Source organism: Salvelinus sp. IW2-2015, linkage group LG4q.1:29 (genome assembly GCF_002910315.2).
Source record: "Salvelinus sp. IW2-2015 linkage group LG4q.1:29, ASM291031v2, whole genome shotgun sequence".
In the NCBI taxonomy this organism is placed as follows: domain Eukaryota; kingdom Metazoa; phylum Chordata; class Actinopteri; order Salmoniformes; family Salmonidae; genus Salvelinus; species Salvelinus sp. IW2-2015.
Window position 1 is genome coordinate 89,275,440 of NC_036842.1, and position 11,684 is coordinate 89,287,123.

At 48.7% G+C, this 11,684-nt stretch overlaps 1 pseudogene; it reads right to left on the bottom strand.

Annotated features, from left to right (window-relative positions):
- Window positions 1-3,342: 3,342 nt before the first annotated feature.
- LOC111961057 (uncharacterized) overlaps window positions 3,343-11,684 on the bottom strand; it is a 28,097-nt pseudogene continuing 19,755 nt past the window's right edge.

Below are 11,684 nucleotides of genomic sequence, written 5' to 3' on the forward strand. Positions count from 1 at the left end.
AGAGAGAGAGAGACAAAGAAAGACAAAGAGACAACAGAGAGAGAGAGACAGAGAAGACAGAGAGACAGAGAGAACAGAGAGAGAGAGACAAAAAAGAGGACAAGGGAGACAGAGAGAGGAGCGAGAACAGTTGGTGATGAAGATTAGACAGTAATCTGTTTCCAGAGAAGCAATTGCTGCTTTATCGTTGTGGCTCAGCTATAAACCAGATTTATAAAACAGGTTTTCCAATTAATTCTATAAGCCGCTCCAGATATCATCCCCTCAAAAGATTGCATGTAAGGGAAATGGAAGCACATTAAATATGCAGCCATAACATAGATGAGACAGGACAAAGAACTAGAGTAGCTCATTGAGCTCTCCTCAACACACCCACAATCCAGTCTGTTATTCTACAGCAGGACATTTGATTGAGGGTTTCCCTATGACCTCACTGCGGACTTTAGTATATACAGTTGAAGTCGGAGTTTACGTACACTTAGGTTGCAGTCATTAAAACTTGTTTTTCACCCACACAAAATTTCTTGTTAACAAACTATTGTTTTGGCAAGTCGGTTAGGACATCTACTTTGTGCATGACACAATAATTTTTCCAACATTGTTTAACAGACGATTATTTCACTTATAATTCACTGTATCACAATTCCAGTGGGTCAGAAGTTTTACATACATAAGTTGATGTGCATGTAAACAGCTTGGAAAATTCCAGAAAATGATGTCATCGCTTTAGAGCTTCTGATAGGCTATTGACATAATTTTTAGTCAATTGGAGGTGTACCTGTGGATGTATTTCAAGGCCTACCTTCAAACTCAGTGCCTCTGTTTGACATCATGGGAAAATCAAAAGAAATCAGTCAAGACCTCAGAAAAAAAATTTGTAGACCTCCACAGTCTGGTTCATTCTTGGGAGCAATTTCCAAACTCCTGAAGGTACCACGTTCATCTGTACAAACAATAGTATGCAAAGTATAAACACCATGGGACCACGCAGCCATCATACCGCTCAGGAAGGAGACGCGTTCTGTCTCCTAGAGATGAACGTACTTTGGTGAGAAAAGTGCATATCAGTACGAGAACAACAGCAAAGGACCTTGTGAAGATGCTGGAGGAAACAGGTACAAAAGTATCTATATCCACAGTAAAACGAGTCCTATATCGACATAACCTGAAAGGCCGCTCAGCAAGGAAGAAGCCACTGCTCCAAAACCGCAATAAAAAATCCAGACTACGGTTTGCAACTGCACATGGGGACAAAGATCGTACTTTTGGAGAAAAGTCCTCTGGTCTGATGAAACAAAAATAGAACTGTTTGGCCATAATGGCCATTGTTATGTTTGGAGGAAAAAGGGGGAGGCTTGCAAGCCCGAAGAACACCATCCCAACCGTGAAGCACGGGGGTGGAAGCATCATGTTGTGGGGTGCTTTGCTGCAGGAGGGACTGGTGCACTTCACAAAATAGATGGCATCATGAGGAGGTAAAATTACGTGGATATATTGAAGCAACATCTCAAGACATCAGTCAGGAAGTTGAAGTGGGTCTGGGTCGCAAATGGGTCTGGGTCGCAAATGGGTCTTCCAAATGGACAATGACTCCAAGCATACTTCCAAAGTTGTGGCAAAATGGCTTAAGGACAACAAAGTCAAGGTATTGGAGTGGCCATCACAAAGCCCTGACCTCAATCCTATAGAAAATGTGTGGGCGGCAGAACTGAAAAAGCGTGTGTGAGCAAGGAGGCTTGCTACCAAATTCTAATTGAGTGTATGTAAACTTCTGACCCACTGGGAATGTGATGAAAGAAATAAAAGCTGAAATAAATAATTCTCTTTATTATTATTCTGACATTTCACATTCTTAAAATAAAGTGGTGATCCTAACTGACCTAAAACAGGGATTTTTTACTAGGATAAATGTCAGGAATTGTGAAAACTGAGTTAAAATGTATTTGGGTAAGGTGTATGTAAACTTCCGACTTCAACTGTACTGTTAAATGTCCAACATCATTGAAGATCCGACTTCACTCTCAATGACCCATTGTCACAAATGGACAAAGAAAAAATAAATCCTGAAAGTGGTGTATTTGTCCTCCAGAGGTGACATTGGGCGGCGTGCACTCTGTCATGCAGCAAGTCCTTTGAGTAACACGTCTGCAATGGTATCTCCTCTCAAAGTGTTACGGGTGTGTACTGGAGGCAAAGTCAGGTGCAGGATACCAGAGTGTAGTTAACAGGCTCACTTTTAATTCCGGTCCAAACGAAAGCACAGAATTACATACAACGTGCCCAAAACACGGAACATAAACAAAAGTCTGGCGCGTAACAAAACACACATAACATCAAAACAACGATGGCTAGAAAACCGGTGACGTCGATCGCCGAAAGCCGCCCGAACAAGGAGAGGAGCCGACATCGGCGAAAGTCGTGACACAAAGAGAGTTCTGAATATAGGATCAGTTTAGCCTTTTAGATCATAATGAATATGATTATATGGACAGAAGGGACCTGATCCTAGATCAGCACTTCTATTCTGAGATGTTTTTTTGAATATATTGCCAGTGTCCTGTGGGACCAGGGAGCTGGACCAGAGAGGCCCCTTGAACCAGCCAACCTCCAAGGCATGTTGTCCATTGGATCTGGTTAAAACTGGAATCTATTCCTTTCGACCTCGGCCAGGACTCAGATATCACAGCTGACCAACGGAGGGATGGAGGCTAATGACCATGGAGAACCATGGAGAACATAATGGTTAATAACTAACTCATATGGCATTCATTTTGTGTGGTATGGATATTTTCTTTTCACACCGTCCTTTTCAGCACGGTTCCAGCAACTATGATGGATGCGTAACCAGGCCAGCTCAGTATAGCTTGGTTTGGCTCGGCTCAGTAACACGAAAAGCCCTTAATGCATCGTCCACCTCTGTCTCGAATCTGGCTCTTGCCCAGAATTGACCCCTAATTTAGAGCTGTAAAATTTCATAGCGTCTGACCGGATCACAAGGGCACATTGAAATGACTTCCAACCTACATACCAGACAGACAGATAAGCCCTGGTGCCCCAGACAGAACTCTCTGCCACACTCGCCATTTGATTGGGTTATCAGCCCAGCAGATAAATGACATCGCCACACTACCCTCCATCCTCTCCTCTTCACTGCTGGGGCCAGAGCAGGGAATTATCTTAGTGACAATGACGTTCTTTCAGAGCCACCAAAGAACCAATCTGAGCTGAGAAGCTGAGAGGGAAGGAAGAGGACTAGAGACACAGAGGAAAGAGATCCCAATGATTGCTGTTCCACTGTAGTGTGTTTGATCTAAATTGCTCTGGCGTAGGAATGTATTCCAGTCAACTGGCTGTGTCGCCGTGGCTGTTGTCGCCGTGACTGTTGTCGCCGTGGCTGTTGTCGCCGTGGCTGTTGTAGGACAGGGAAGGAGGGCTGTTGTAAGACAGGGAGGGAGGGCTGTTGAAAGACAGGGAGGGAGGGCTGTTGTAAGACAGGGAGGGAGGGCTGTTGAAGGACAGGGAGGGAGGGCTGTTGAAGGACAGGCGGAGAGGAGGGCGTTGAGCAGGACAGGGAGGAGGGCTGCTTGATAGGACAGGGAGGAGGTGATGTAGACGGGAGGGGGCTGTTTGGTAGGACAGGGGGGGGCTGTTGTGGGACCAGGGAGGGGGCTGGTGGGGACAGGAGAGGAAGGGTGTTGCAGGCAAGGAGGCGAGGGGACTGTTAGAAGGAAGAGGGGGGCGTTGAGGACGGTGCGAGGAGGGGCTGTTGAAGGACAGGGAGGAAGGGCTGTTGAAGGACAGGGAGGGAGGGCTGTTGAAGGATATGTAAGGAGGGCTGTTGTAGGACAGGGAGGGAGGGCTGTTGAAGAACAGAAAGAGAGGGATGTTGTCCTCTTGGTGTTGATTATCTTGTAGTGTTTTTATTCATGAGGTGGTTTTCTCAGATAAAGAGAAGAAGGATGTAGAAGAATAGAAGAAGAATATAGAACAGACAACATTACCTCTATTATTATCATCCCTGCTAGGCTAAAGATTACTTGTATACAGGCTTGGTACTTCAGGGAAACATCCAACATTTCCAAAAAAAACAAATCATTTAAATGACGTCCCAATCCTCATGTGTGGATTATGTAATCTATACACAGTATTAATTATTAAAATCTAATATAATGAGATGACAAGTACATCCCAATTACTGTACGCGTAGTCAGAATTTTGGGATTACACTTCTAAATATTAAGGCTGCAATATGTAACTTTATGGGTAACCCGACCAAATTCACATAGAAATGTGAGTTATAGATCTGTCATTCTCATTGAAAGCAAGTCTAAGATGCGGTAAATATGTTCTATGTGCAATATTTCGATGCTACCCATTCTTAAACTTAGTTCTTTTTCGATTTTTCAGCTTCAAAAATATGAAAATACTAAACTCAGCAAAAAAATAAATGTCCCTTTTTCAAGACCCTGTCTTTCAAAGATAATTCGTAAAAATCCAAATAACTTCACAGATCTTCATTGTAAAGGGTTTAAACACTGTTTCCCATGCTTGTTCAATGAACCATAAACAATTAATGAACATGTGGAATGGTCGTTAAGACACTAACAGCTTACAGACGGTAGGCAATTAAGGTCACAGTTATGAAAACATAGGACACTAAAGAGGTCTTTCTACTGACTCTGAAAAACACCAAAAGAAAGATGCCCAGGGTCCCTGCTCATCTGCATGAACGTACCTGAGGCATGCTGCAAGGAGGCATGAGGACTGCAGATGTGGCCAGGTCAGATTTGCATTTATCGTCGAAGGAATGAGCGTTACACCGAGGCCTGTACTCTGGGGTGGGATCGATTTGGAGGTGGAGGGTTCGTCATGGTCTGGGGCGGTGTGTCACAGCATTATCGGACTGAGCTTGTTGTCATTGCAGGCAATCTCAACGCTGTGCGTTACAGGGAAGACATCCTCCTCCCTCATGTGGTACCCTTCCTGCAGGCTCATCCTGACATGACCCTCCAGCATGACAATGCCACCAGCTATACTGCTCGTTCTGTGTGTGATTACCTGCAAGACAGGAATGTCAGTGTTCTGCCATGGTCAGCGAAGAGCCCGGATCTCAATCCCATTGAGCACATCTGGGACCTGTTGGATCGGAGGGTGAGGACTAGGGCCATTCCTCCCAGAAATGTCAGAGAACTTGCAGGTGTCTTGGTGGAAGAGTGGGGTAACATCTCACAGCAAGAACTGAAAAATCTGGTGCAGGCCATGAGGAGGAGATGCACTGCAGTACTTAATGCAGCTGGTGGCCACACCAGATACTGACTGTTACTTTTGATTTTGACCCCATATTTGTTCAGGGACACATTATTCCATTTCTGTTAGTCACATGTCTGTGGAACTTGTTCAGTTTATGTCTCAATTGTTGAATCTTGTTATGTTCATACAAATATTTACACATGTTAAGTTTGCTGAAAATAAACGCANAAGACAGGAATGTCAGTGTTCTGCCATGGTCAGCGAAGAGCCCGGATCTCAATCCCATTGAGCACATCTGGGACCTGTTGGATCGGAGGGTGAGGACTAGGGCCATTCCTCCCAGAAATGTCAGAGAACTTGCAGGTGTCTTGGTGGAAGAGTGGGGTAACATCTCACAGCAAGAACTGAAAAATCTGGTGCAGGCCATGAGGAGGAGATGCACTGCAGTACTTAATGCAGCTGGTGGCCACACCAGATACTGACTGTTACTTTTGATTTTGACCCCATATTTGTTCAGGGACACATTATTCCATTTCTGTTAGTCACATGTCTGTGGAACTTGTTCAGTTTATGTCTCAATTGTTGAATCTTGTTATGTTCATACAAATATTTACACATGTTAAGTTTGCTGAAAATAAACGCAATTGACAGTGAGAGGACGTTTCTTTTTTTGCTGTTTATATTTTTGGTTATTAAAAAGATATTTCACTATACCTCCCTAGATGGTATAATGATTATCTACACAGTTTTTTGTCACATAAACTGAAAATAGGTAAACAATTCGAATTTTAGCAAACAGGAAACGGCGGAGCTGCATAGTGCACCTTTAATACATCAAGTTGTAAACAGTTCTCTCCGGGATAGTAAAAACAACATTCCTAATGCCAGCTCTACTCTCTGCCTCTTCTTTTTCTCTCTATCCTTTCTCTTCTTTCCAGTCACTAACTGCTACAGGCTTGGAGTTGGTAGGTATGCTGGTAAATGTCCAATCTTTTTTAAATTAGAAAAACAAATACATATGGGAATATGGGATAAAATACACCAAGCTGTTAACAGTCCTCTTAGGCATAGAGAAAAACAACATTCCTGGTGCCAGCTCTACTCTCTCCCCCTTCTCCCTCCGCTGTCCTAACTGTGGCAGCACCCTCGCCTGAGAGAGAAGAATTCTCCATAGCTGACAGAATGCATCCCAGCAAACATGTCTAATGATAATTTTTCTGACGCTGGAGACGATTGGTACGTTTAAATGTTCCTCAACATGTGACCTGGGAATCTGGGTGTTCGATTGGGTGTGGTGAAAAAAAATGGGAGTGGCTTTACTGTGGGACAAATTTTTATGACTAATGGGTTTTTGACCTCAATCTTCTCAAATAATTTTGAAGCCCTGGGGACACAAAGATTATGGTGGGGTATGTATTAAGCTTTTAAACAACATGCGTACTACAGACAGGGATGAGAACAACAGGAAAACAGCATCCAGATCCAGCTTTGTTTTGAAGAAAGATCAAAAGGGACATGGACTGGAACATTTATCTGAGGTTGAATGGTGATGGAGGGATAGGAGAAAATCTCTGATAGATTCGCAGTAGGATTTGTTTATCATCCCATGTCTTTTGTCTCTTACCCCAAGGGGAGAATTTTCCCAGGTTTCCCGTGGCTGTGTTTGGGGGGTTTAGGGGATGAAAAAAAGAAAGAAAGAAGGAAGGAAGAAAAGCTCATTGGTTTCAGCAGCTTGCCAGCTATCCAATCATCCCAGTCGGATTAAGAGCCCTTCAGTAGCGGAGGCTGAGCCCTTGACATGGTCCCTAACCCTGGACCAGGGGGGCAGAGTGGAATGGACACACACACCACACACACACTGGTAAATTGTCAATCTTTTTTAATTAGAAAAACATACATATGGAATATGGATAAAATACCCAAGCTGTTAACAGTCCTCTTAGCATAGAGAAAAACAACATTCCTGGTGCCAGTCTACTCCTCCCCTTCTCCTCCGCTGTCCTAACTGTGGCAGCACCCTCGCCTGAGAGAGAGAATTCTCCATAGCTGACAGAAGCATCCCAGCAAACATGTCTATGATAATTTTTCTGACGCTGGAGACGATTGTACGTTAAATGTTCCCTCAACATGTGACCTGGGAATCTGGGTGTTCGATTGGGTGTGGTGAAAAAAATGGGAGTGGCTTTACTGTGGGACAAATTTTTATGATAATGGGTTTTGACCTCAATCTTCTCAATAATTTTGGAAGCCCTGGGGACACAAAGATTATGGTGGGGATGTATTAAGCTTTTAAACAACATGCGTACTACAGACAGGGATGAGAACAACAGGAAAACAGCATCCAGATCCAGCTTTGTTTTGAAGAAAGATCAAAAGGGACATGGACTGGAACATTTATCTGAGGTTGAATGGTGATGGAGGGATAGGAGAAAATCTCTGATAGATTCGCGTAGGATTTGTTTATCATCCCATGTCTTTTTTCCTCTTACCCCAAGGGGAGAATTTTCCCAGGTTTCCCGTGGCTGTGTTTTGGGGGTTTAGGGGATGAAAAAAAGAAGAAGAGAGAAGGAAGAAAGCTCATTGGTTTCAGCAGCTTGCCAGCTATCCAATCATCCCAGTCGGATTAAGCCCCTTCAGTAGCGGAGGCTGAGCCCTTGACATGGTCCCTAACCTGGACCAGGGGGGCAGAGTGGAATGGACACACACACCACACACACACACTCTGGGGGGGGGGGGGGCTGGTGGGTGTAAAAGGCAGTGGTATTAGAGAACCAGGACCTAAATGAGTCACAAGGGTCAGTCGACCCCCTGAACCATAGCAAATCCACTTTGTCACCTTATTCACGAGCTGACAGCTAAGTGTCTACCGACATCTTGTTACATCAATCAGTGTTGCATGTGATGGGTCTAGGAGGATGAAACGAATCCTCTTATTCAACCTTTATTTCACCAGGTTGTCCCATTGAGGTCAGGTTTTAGAAATACTTATTTTTCAAGAGATGAAGCTGAGCTGAGCTCTCTTCTGCTGCTTATGCCACAAACTCCACACAGTGATGCGGTGTAATGTTCCACATAGTGCAGGGTTCCTCAACTGGTGGCCGGCGGGTCACATTTGCCCGCGGGTGATTTATTTGGGTCCCCATGTTTTATTAATTATTATTGTTTTATTTTTTATAATTTTATTGTTGGACATAAATACTTAAAACACCAGGAAATCAGCTCCAAGTGATTTAATGTTGGAAATCTGGTTCCCAACGATTTCCACGCATAATAAAGAGAACATGTGATCATACACAAATGTAAGCAAGTTTGAAATGATTATGTTTTAGTCAAATATTATATCTGTTTGGGCTTCTTGCGGTCAATTTGCAGTGTATACATTATTAGTCATTATGTTCCCGGTCCCCGACCATCCGCTCAAGAAAAAATAAATAAATCACCTCGCGGCTGAATATAGTTGATGATACCTGTCATAGTTTACACCCAGTGGTAATATAACATCCATTCAATAAGAGACAGAACCACAGAGCATGGCCGTGTGGAAAGAAGCCGTGGCCAGTGGGTTTAATGTACTCCTATTTTGGCAGGACAGGCTCTTTAAATCTCAGACATGAAAAGCGGGTTAAGAGCTGTGGTGGCATATTTGCTGAGCAATTAGACAACACAAATGGGCCAAGCCACTTACCAAAGAGAGGGGAGGAGGAGGGGGAGGTAGGGCGGAGGAAGGAGGGTGATGGGTTCTCTTAAGCCTATGCAAATCTAGGAAGAGAGGGAAGGTTCTCGTGAGCGTTCAAGTACACACTCTCTTTCCCAAGCTCCTACTTCCACAGCAATCATACTGCTAGGCGCTAAGGCAGCACTCTGACCTGTCTGTTCAATGGGCAGACTAGAGGACAGCGTCAGGCAGCTCCTGTGGCATTATTCCACTGTGACCCTCTTCAGAGCAAGTGCCCATTTCTTACAGACATCTGCCATCCATGCAGGATACTTGGCAAAAGCCTGGGGCGGGGGCTGAGGTTGGGGATGGGTGTAGGGCTGAGGTTGGGGATGGCAAAGGTGGGCGTGCGGTTGAGGTTTGGGCTGGGGCTGAGGTTGGGGCTGGGGCTGGGGCTGGGTTGGGGCTGGGGTGGGGCTGAGGTTGGGGCTGGGGTTAGGGCTGAGGTTGGGGTGGGGTTGGGGTGAGGTTGGGGATGGGGTTGGGGCTGGGGTGGGGCTGAGGTTGGGGCTGGGTGTGGGGCTGGGGTGGGCTGGGTTTGGGCTGGGGGGCTGAGGTTGGGCGAGGTTGGGGTTGGGGCTGAGGTTAGGGTTGGGGCTGAGGTTGGGATGGGGTTGGGCTGAGGTTGGGGTTGGGGCTGAGGTGGGGCTGAGGTTAGGGGTGGGCTGAGGTTGGGGGTTGGGCCTGAGGTTGGGGTTAGGGCTGAGGTTAGGGGTTGGGCTGAGGTTGGGGATGGGGTTGGGGCTGGAGGTGTAGGGGTTGGGGCTGAGGTTGGGGTGGGTTGGGGTGAGGTTGGGGATGGGGTTGGGGCTGAGGTTGGGGTTGGGGCAAGGGTTGGGGCTGGTAGCAAGGTTGGGGCTGGGGTTGAGGTTTGGGCTGGGGCTGGAGCTGAGGTTGGGCTGGGGCTGAGGTTGGGGCTGGGGCTGAGGTTGGGGATGGGGTTGGGGCTGAGGTTGGGGTTGGGGCTGAGGTTAGGGTTGGGGCTGAGGTTGGGGATGGGGCTGAGGTTGGGGATGGGTTGGGGCTGAGGTTAGGGGTTAGGCTGAGGTTAGGGGTTAGGGCTGAGGTTAGGGGTTGGGGCTGAGGCTGGGTTGGGGCTGAGGTAAGGGGTTGGGGCTGGAGGCTGGGGTTGGGGCTGAGGTTAGGGGTTGGGGCTGAGGTTGGGATGGGGTTGGGGCTGAGGTTAGGGTTGGGGCTGAGGTTGGGGATGGGTTGGGGCTGAGGTTGGGGATGGGGTTGGGGCTGAGGTTAGGGGTTAGGGCTGAGGTTAGGGGTTGGGGCTGAGGTTGGGGATGGGGTTGGGGCTGAGGTTAGGGGTTGGGGCTGAGGTTGGGGATGGGATGGGGTTGGGGCTGAGGTTGGGGATGGGTTTGGGGCTGAGGTTGGGGTTGGGGCTGGGGCTGAGGCTGAGGTGGGGCTGGGGCTGAGGTTGGGCTGGGGCTGGAGCTGAGGTTGGGCGGGGGCTGAGGTTGGGGCTGGGGCTGGAGGCTGAGGTGGGCTGGGCTGAGGTTGGGGCTGGGTTAGGGCTGAGGTTAGGGGTTGGGGTTGGGGTGAGGTTGGGGATGGGGTTGGGGCTGGGTGGGGCTGAGGTTGGGGCTGGGGTTGGGGTGGGGTGGGGCTGGGTTTGGGGCTGGGTTGGGGCTGAGGTTGGGGCTGAGGTTGGGGTTGGGGCTGAGGTTAGGGTTGGGCTGAGGTTGGGTGGGGTTGGGGCTGAGGTTGGGGATGGGGTTGGATGGGGTTGGGGATGGGGTTGGGGCTGAGGTTGGGTTTGGGGCTGAGGTTAGGGTTGGGGCTGAGGTTGGGGTGGGGGCGAGGTTAGGGTTGGGGCTGAGGTTGGGGATGGGTTGGGGCTGAGGTTGGGGTTGGGGCTGAGTTGGGGTTGGGGCTGAGGTTTAGGTTGGGCTGAGGTTGGGGTTGGGGCTGAGGTGGGTAGGGCTGAGGTTAGGGGTTGGGGCTGAGGTTGGGGATGGGGTTGGGGCTGAGGTTAGGGTTGGGGCTGAGGTTGGGGATGGGGTTGGGGCTGAGGTTGGGGATGGGGTTGGGGTGAGGTTGGGGTTGGGGCAAAGGTTGGGGCTGGTAGCAAGGTTGGGGCTGGGGTTGAGGTTTGGGCTGGGGCTGGGGCTGAGGTTGGGGCTGGGCTGAGGTTGGGGCTGGGGCTGAGGTTGGGGATGGGGTTGGGGCTGAGGTTGGGGTTGGGGCTGAGGTTAGGGGTTGGGGCTGAGTTGGGGATGGGCTGAGGTTGGGGATGGGGTTGGGCTGAGGTTAGGGGTTGGGCTGAGGTTAGGGGTTAGGCTGGGTTAGGGGTGGGCTGAGGTGGGGTGGGGTGAGGTTAGGGGTTGGGGCTGAGGCTGGGTGGGGTGAGGTTAGGGTTGGGCTGAGGTTGGGGGGGTTGGGGCTGTTAGGGGTTGGGGGAGGTTGGGGATGGGGTTGGGGCTGAGGTTGGGGATGGGTGTTGGGCTGAGGTTAGGGGTTAGGGCTGAGGGTTAGGGTTTGGGGCTGAGGTTGGGGATGGGTGTTGGGGCTGAGGTTAGGGTTGGGCTGAGTGGGGGATTGGGATGGGTTGGGGCTGAGGTGGGAGGTTTGGGGTGGTGGGGTTGGGCTGGGGCTGGAGGCTGAGGTTGGGCTGGGGCTGAGGTTGGGGCTGGGGCTGGAGGCTGAGGTTGGGGCTGGGGCTGAGGTTGGGGCTGGGGCTGGAGGCTGAGGTTGGGGCTGGGGCTGG